Source organism: Hemicordylus capensis, chromosome 3 (assembly GCF_027244095.1).
Source record: "Hemicordylus capensis ecotype Gifberg chromosome 3, rHemCap1.1.pri, whole genome shotgun sequence".
Classification (NCBI taxonomy): domain Eukaryota; kingdom Metazoa; phylum Chordata; class Lepidosauria; order Squamata; family Cordylidae; genus Hemicordylus; species Hemicordylus capensis.
In genome coordinates this window covers 39,188,133-39,196,817 of record NC_069659.1, presented here as the reverse complement: position 1 = coordinate 39,196,817, position 8,685 = coordinate 39,188,133, and positions in this window count along the sequence as shown.

Here is an 8,685-nt window from a genome sequence, read left to right as displayed (position 1 = left end):
CATGATCCCTCCTTGCACGTTTGGCTCTGGGTCAGAAGCTGAGAATTCCCTTGGTGCTTTTTTTCCAGTGCCACTTGCTGGTCAGGGCTGACTTCCTGTCTTTCCATGACTACTTTAAAGTAGATATGAAAAGGGATGGGAGCAGGGGCGTAGCTATAATTGAGCGAAAGCGTTCAAAGAACACGGGCCCCCAGCTCCTGAGGGCCCTCCAGCTTCATCCCTTGATATTTTCTTCATTATCTCCCTCACTCTGGGGGGCCGCCAGAGAGAGGGATGAACACGGGCCTCCTCTCCCCTAGCTACGCCCCTGGATGGGAGCCAGAGGCGTATCTAGGGGTAATAGCGCCTAGGGCAAGCACTGAAATTGCGCCCCTTGTCCAAACATCCAACACCCATCTTTCAGATAACTTTACCATAATATCAGCTGAAAGATACAAGTCAAGCTCGTTAATCTTTTAATTTTTCAAAAACAATTTAGAAAACTACAAATTTCAGTATGCTGGGGCTCATGAAATACCCAAATACTATACGGAGGTATACTTGGAAAACTAATGTCTAATTCTACTATGCATTGTAGCATCACTATTACATAAGTTTTTAAAAGAAATGGAGAATTTGACTTTTCCCTATTTACTCTGAAAATAATTAAAAGATATGCAGAGTAAACTGTGTCACTGCTTGGAATTTATTCTAGTATTTCAGAAAGACAGTTAAAATGAGAGAAAGAAAGCAAGAAACTCTACCAGTGGGCCTTAATAGTAAGGCTAATTAATACTAATTTCACACTGATTGAAAGACAAACTCACCATTAATAGCCATATTATTAAGACATCACATTTAACTCACTTATAACAAGAAGCAAAGAGCAAATGAATACAATCCTAGCTCATAAGCTTCAGCTCATTATTCACAAGCCCTGATTCTCTGTACATAGTGCCAAACTGAATATGTGTACAGTAACTTATATTATATTAATTTAAAATAAATAAATACCTGTAGCCCCTAAAGGCTGTGGGGTGGGTCTGCAAAGGTTCCCGCTCCCCTCGCTGGCCTCTAGGGCTTTGCAGGGACCATTTGAGCATGTGTGGTGGCCATTTTATATATATATATATATATAGCCGCTGAAAACAAAATGGCCACCACACATGCTCAAATGGCCTCTGTGAGGCCTGGCATGGGGGCCTCACAGAGGCCATTTGAGCATGCACAGTGGTCATTTTGTTTTCAGTGGCCATTTTTTTTTTAAAGTGGCACCCAGGGCACGTGCCCTGCCTGCCCTACCCCTAGATACGCCCTTGATGGGAGCATAAGTTCTGGGCAGGCAGGGCTGAAAAAATAAAGCCAAGGCAGTGCTCAAGGACTGTCGGTGAAGTCAAATGGTCTGGGATGCACAGGCACACCCAGAAAGGACTCGGGAGAAGGAAGGGGTCTCTCCTACATCGCACTGGGTTTCAAAGGTGAACAGAAGCAGTGAGAATTTCTCTCTGCTGTATGAATGTCACCCAAGCCTGATCAAGTGGTCATTTGGATCCTAGAACATAGTCTATGGGCACACAATACAGCTGCTTTGCTGCAGCTAAGCTGGACTTGGTGTGTCTGAAGAGAGACCCACGTATGCCACCTTTGGCCCTGAGGCCATGGCTCGGAAGTGGAACATTTGCTTTGCATGTATAAAGTCCCCCGTTCAGTCTCTGGCATCTCCAGGGATGCCTAGGAGAGACTCCTGCCTGGAAACTTGGAGAGCAGCTGCCAGTCAGTGTAAACAATACTGAGCTAGTAGGACCTATGGTCTGACTCAGTAGAAGGTAGCTTCTGGTGTTCCTATGTGAGGGTCTGACCCCTCTTTCCCTCCAAGTGCATGTGCTGGAGAACTTGGGAGATGGTCATGAACTGGGACTGGCCCTGGCTCCGGCACCCACTTCTGAGAGGAGAGCTGGTCTTGTGGTAGCAAGCATGACTTGTCCCCTTAGCTAAGCAGGGTCAACCCTGGTTGCATATGAAAGGGAGACTAGAAGTGTGAGCACGGTAGGATATTCCCCTCAGGGGATGGAGCCGCTCTGGGAAGAGGATCAGAAGGTTCCAGGTTCCCTCCCTGGCATCTCCAAGATAGGGCTGAGAGAGATTCCTGCCTGCAACCTTGGAGAAGCCGCTGCCAGTCTGTGAAGACAATACTGAGCTAGATAGACCAATGGTCTGACTCAGTATATGGCAGCTTCATGTGTTCCTGTGCCTCTTAGTTTTCTGCAATCTAGGGAGAGCTTTGGAAAGGGTAGGCTTCTCTTGCTTTGGCCAGGCAACCAGGTGTGGATGGCCAATGCTGCTCCCACCAGCAGCAATATTCATGGACTCACAAATTCAGAGTGTATTGCCCTCCTACTCCCCCCCCCTTTCTTTCTTTCTTTCTTTCTTTTTTTGCAAAACTAAAGGCTCTCTTCCAAGTATTTGGGGCTGTTAACATTGGGTTGTGTGTGTGTGTGCACCTTGTTTTTATTATTATTGTAATCTGTGGATCTGGACATAGCATTGAGCAACATTTATTTCTACAGTCTTTAAATTCTTCACTTTCTCATCTCAATCTCCCACCTGGCATAGCAGTGGCAATAGTTGTGTTTCTGGGCTTAGCTAGACATTAATAAAAAATTTATCATCAACTGCCAGCCAAGGAGAGGGCAGTAAGGGAAATGGATATGAAACGCTCTTTCTTTTGCAGGGAAGCAAACATACAGTTTGTGGCTGAAATCCTGATGAATGAAGCAACGGTGCATTTGAAAAGTTCAACTCACTCAGCTCGGCTCCATGGCTGGCTTAACAGTGGGGGCAAATTTTCACAACCTCCTGTTCCCCAAGCATCATCCTGTGCTGCACAAAAATATGTCCTGAGGTCCATGCAGCTCTCAGGAACATATTTTCTCGTGACAAAGGGCACTTTTGGGGTAAGGCAGGACTGCTCAACTTACGCCCCCGAGCTGTTTTTGAACTACAACTCCCACAATCCCCAGCCACAGTGGCCAATAGCCAGGGATTATGAGAGTTGTAGGGCAACATCTTCAGGAGGGCCAAGATTGAGCAGACCTGGGGTAGGAACATAGGAAGCTGCCATTTACTGAGTCAGACCATTGGTCTATCTAGCTCAGTATTGTCTTCACAGACTGGCAGCGGCTTCTCCAAGGTTGCAGGCAGGAATCTCTCTCAGCCCTATCTTTGGTAATTTGTTGGTTCAATAAAAAAATCTTGTCCTATTAAAAAAAAAAATCTTGTCCTATCTTGCAGAAGCCAAGATAGGTGAGGTAACTGAAATTCCCTTGCATGCATTAGCACCAGTGAAGTGTTAGGAATTCATCTGAAGCGCTGATGCTACACTGATGATGTTTCTCCCATTGCACCAGGGCTTTGTTAGTCAGCATGCCAGCCAGAGTGCCATAAATACAAAAAGAATAAATGGAGGCAGGTTTTGCAAGAAACCCTTTGATAATTTAAATGCAACACTCAAAACCTTTAGTGACACTGATTTTAGACTATTTTATTAAAGGCTATGGACAGTTTTGGCACAAAGAAGAGGGCTATTTTCCCTCCCAAATAGCAGTATTAAGACTTTAAGCTTGCTTGATATATACTGCACCAAAGCCTGATCTGAATGTTGTAGCCAAGACAGGCCAGGTAATATCTTCTGGCAGTAATTACTTAGGGCAAAGCTGCTTTGTCAAAGTTAATAGCTACCTAGGAGGGGAAAAGATAAGGCTTCACTGACAGAGAACAAAGTTGTCTTTCACTTCCCTTCACTGAGGTTGTTTTAGTAGTGCCCTTGGAAAGAGCTGCCCTCCACCAAAGAAGTCTAGGTTTGCAATCGGATCCCCGTGGAAAGGGGATGTTCATGCACAGCAGTCACATTGGGTGAGAGAAGTTATATACCTTATTCTGAGATTGCATACAAGGTCTTGGAATTGTATTAAGCATGAATTGCTCTACATGGAACAATAAAAAATTTCTAAAGTGTGCAAAAGCATTATCGGTATATCTATACAATGAGCTTATATAGTTTTTATGCCAATGCAACTGTTATAGCTTCTCTCAAGTAATTCTGGGAATTACATTAAACTGCAAATTCTCTGTAAAAGAATTTTACAGATTCTTACCCTATTCATACACTATGATCAACACTCACACAATCTGTGTAGTGTTTATGAGTACAGGCCTGTAGGCTACAAGGCTATTTCTCCTTATCATCATAATCAGGAAATGGCATTCACTCCCTAAACGCCTGCCTATGGGCAGTAACGGGCAGGATGAGGGATAACAAATTGAAGCTGAATCCAAGTAATACGGCAATGCTCATTGTGGGGGATTGGAATTTGAAGGATGAGTTATATCTTCCTGTGCTGGATGGGGTTACATTCTCCCAGAAGTAACAGGTGTGCTGTTGGATCCAGACCTCACCCTGGTATCTCAGGTGGAGGCTATGGCCAGGAGTGCTTTCTATCAACTTTGGCTGATTTGACAGCTGCCTCCATTCCTTGAAGAGAACAATCTCCAAACCGTGGTGCATCAGCTCGTAACCTCCAGGCTCGACTATTGTAATGTGCTCTATGTGGGGCTGCCTTTGTACATAGTTTGGAAACTTCAGTTAGTTCAGAATGCGGCAGCCAGACTGGTCTCTGGGGTAACCTGGCGAGACCATATTATGCCAGTTTTAAAACAGTTGCACTGGCTGCTAAAATGTTTCTGGGTGAAATACAAAGTGCTGGTTATTACCTGTAAAGCCCTGAACTGCTTAGGTCCAGGCTACCTTAGAGAGCACCTTCTTTATGTTCCCCATCACACGTTGAAGTCATCTGAGGTTTGTCTCCAGTTACCACCGGTACGTCTGGTGGCGACTTGGAACCAGGCCTTTTCTGTATCTGCTCCTGGCCTATGGAATGTACTTCCGGCAGATATCCGCCATTTAGCCTCCATGTCGGCTTTTAAGAGAGCCCTAAAAACTTGTTTGGCCTGGCCTTCCAAGGTTTTTAAATTGTTTTTAAAGTATTTTAAATGGTTTTGAATTGTTTTTATATTGTTTTGAGCACTGTGTTTTAAATGATGTGTGTTTTTGTGTCTTTTAAAACTTGTTGTACACCACCCAGAGCCTTCGGATGGGGTGGTTTATAGCAATAGCAATAGCACTTACATTTATATACCGCTCTATAGCTGGAAGCTCTCTAAGCGGTTTACAATGATTTAGCATATTGCCCCCAACATTCTGGGTACTCATTTTACCAACCTCAGACCTTTATAAATGAAATAAATGAAATAAATAAATAAATACATACATACATACATACATACATACATACATACATACAAGCCCAGTGGTACACTTATCTGTACCATGCATTTGAGGTACCTGCACCCAGATTCACTTTTACAATGGATGCAGGTACAGTCATTCACACAAAAACATGTATGAGGGTACCAACATTTGAATGTAAGTACAGCATCATGTCTGAATATGGCTAAATTGGAGCTTCCAGAGTACACCGAAGAAAGAAAATGACACAGCCAGTTTAAAGCAGAGAGTGAGGTCAGAGATCCAAACACGCACGCCCCTCCATTGCCCTGGCTGGGACCAATTGTGATTTGGCTCCTCCCCTCCAACAGCAGTGTCCATTTACAGCCACTACACCTGCAACCAACCAGTCACCCTAAATCAAGAGATGTTAGTGGAAGTGTTAATGTATGTGTTGCTTTTTTATTAATACTGGAACTCAGGTTGAAAATCAGGATTAAAATCTAAAAGCGAAGTATTTTGTGTATATACCCAGTGTGGATGGAAGTTCTAATATAATAGTTTCCTTAGGTGCAGTACAATTCTATGGCCCCCTTAGGACACAATGGCAAACCGTGGGCCCAAAGGACCCACAGTTTTTATCCCCCGTGGGGCACTCTCAGACAATTACATTCTCAAGTCTGGAGCCAGCAAATGGGGAAAGACTGGCTGCATGGGCTTCCTCTAACCCTGGAAGGGCAACCCACACTTCCCAATGGGAAGAGCTTCCTCTCTTACCTCTGGTTTGTGGAAGAATCCCAATCTAGATGTAGTGGAGCAAGGAATGGACCCTCAGTTGGGTGAATGGAACTCACTACTAACTAGGGATGTGCACGAAGTGTCTGACCAACAGTTCAGCAGGGGAGTTACCTTTAAGGGACTGGGAGAGTGCTCTTACCCCCCCCATCAAGTCTCCCCTCCAAAATCACTGGCGTGGGGCAGCAGCATTCTTCCTTGTGGCCCCAGTGTCAAACTGGAAGTGCCTGACGTGCACACTGCCCCGCGTCAGCGATTCTGGAGACAGGGCTGGCAGGGGAAATGCAGTGGTGGGGATGTAAGAACATCCTCCCAATCCCTTAAAAAGCTACCCCCCCCAACTGGCTCAAATGGCGGGCCAGTCTGGAGGTCTGGAAAAAGGACCTCTGAACTGGTTTGTACACAACCCTACTACCAACCACGGGTTCATTCCTAGGTTTGGGGCCCAATATAAGAACCAAAGTTCTGAGCACTTGGATGACATGATGGTCAAAGCAGAGGAGTTTTTGCCTCCAGTTTGGTTTTATGTGCGAAGGTGGCTCAATTCTATTTATGCAAAAGCTGCACAGAGTGCAGAAGGGCTTGGTACTAAGCACACATAGGATTGCAGCCTTAATCTTTAAACTGGCTGTGGTCCTAAAACTTAGTTTCAGCAATAATTCTGCAGATACTTGTAGCTGAGTTGAATGAAGTGTTTGTAGATGAATTAAAATATTGACAAAAAAAATTGTATGTTGATGTCTGGATCTGTTCTTATAATCATGATTCCAAGCAAAACTCAAATTTTTGGAAAGAGACAATAATGCAAACTCCATATCCCAGAATAAGCATCTACAGAATTATCCAAAAAGCAAAACAGGAGTAATACCTTCAGGACTGAAATGTAGAGTAAGAGGCAGATAAGAGTATCAGTTAATTGATATACAAATTGATTTTTTGAACTTCTTGTAAATCTGTGGTATTAAAACATATTCTAACCTTATAAGAACTTCATTTATCTCTCTGGTTTTAAAAATGGACAAGAAATGAGCATGCATTTATGACTAAAGATCACATTAGAACCTCATGAAACAATTTTTATGTATACATTGCATGGTTTGTGCAGAGAGAGAGTAGAACTGGGTGTGGACCTGAACTCATAAACCAGTTCAGAGAAGTGCCTTTTTCCTTCATCTAGAAATTTAAACCTAATCTCTTGGTTGCTTTGAACCTGAACTAGCACAAAATCCCTAACCCTCCCAAAGCAGTGACCTATTTCAAACAAGTGGTTCAAAACCAGCAGCTCAGAAGACTCTCTTTAGAGCAGAAAGAAAAGGCTTCCCTCCTCCAACCCTAGAGAAGGAATACAAAAAATTGTTTCCCAGGAAATCAACAAGATAGATAAGGGCCAGGAAAAATGGTCCTGGGATAAGGTAGTTCTTCTGCTTCCTACATGAACTTCAACATCCGGCAGGAGGGGGGGGATTCTTTTGGATCAGGGCAATGATAGAAACTACTAAATTGTGAGTTAATTTGATGTTTCTAAATATTTTCCAAACCAGTACAACATTATTTTCAATCAGAAATGTCTGGCTAGTTCATATTTTGACCGTGAGCTAAGAAGCAACAAACACTTGGTCAAAGGCAAGCCTACAGGTTCCTATTATTTTATTAGTTCTTCTGAATGACCCTTGATAGTGGCACCAAAGCTGCTTTTCCATCAAAGCATCCCTCAACACTACCGTTGCTTTTGATAATCATTAGCCCACAGGATATAATTTAAATCCCATGCAAGTGCTTGAGGAATTTTCTAAGAGAATGTGAGAGAACACTGAAACTGCCCAGTCTACAATGAAGTATTTATTCAGACTGACAATCCCTTGTAAGTGAAAATTCAAGTAAGGCAATTAAGTGAAATTCACCAATATGACTCGCATGATTTCTACGCCATTCTCATGAAAGTTATTTTTAGACTATTTGTAGTGATTAAGATCAGAACTCTTTGTCAGGTGCCTTCAGCATTAGTGCTAAAACTGAACTGTTTGGGGACACTAGAGTTAAGGGGCATCTGGGAGAAATTTGAATCCTCCTTCAAGATTGCAGATTGGACCTCCAGGCTAGTTTAAACCATTAGACTACAGAAGTTAGCAATCGGGGAGGCACTATGGGCTATGTCTGGAAGTCTGCTTGCCCACTGTGTGTATGAGAATCTAGATACAGGTTGAGTATCCCTTATCCGGATATCCAAAATGCTCCAAAATCCAGACAGCATGCCGTAACAAAAAACAACAACGCCTCAGCTCACTTGCTGGCAGATTCCCAATTTTGCTGCTTTTAAACATGCAGTCAAAACTTATTTCAGAAGGCTGTTAGTGACAGGGGTTTTGTCTGTAATTCTCTCCAGTTGCGGCTCTGTTTTTATTGTGAAGCCTTTTAATGTTGTTGATGTTCTCGCTTTGGCGCTAGAGGGAAAAGGGAAAGCCCCTCTGCTCTAGGGAACCACAGAAGCGTGGTCCGGCACTGGGGAGTCTCTCTTTAAGGGGGGGTGGTAGTACTTACACCCCCCCCCACTCTTCCCCCTCCGGCGCTGGTGCATTTAAAATTCTTCTTGGGGCAACAGAGTTCCTCCCTGCCGTCCCTGCCCCCAT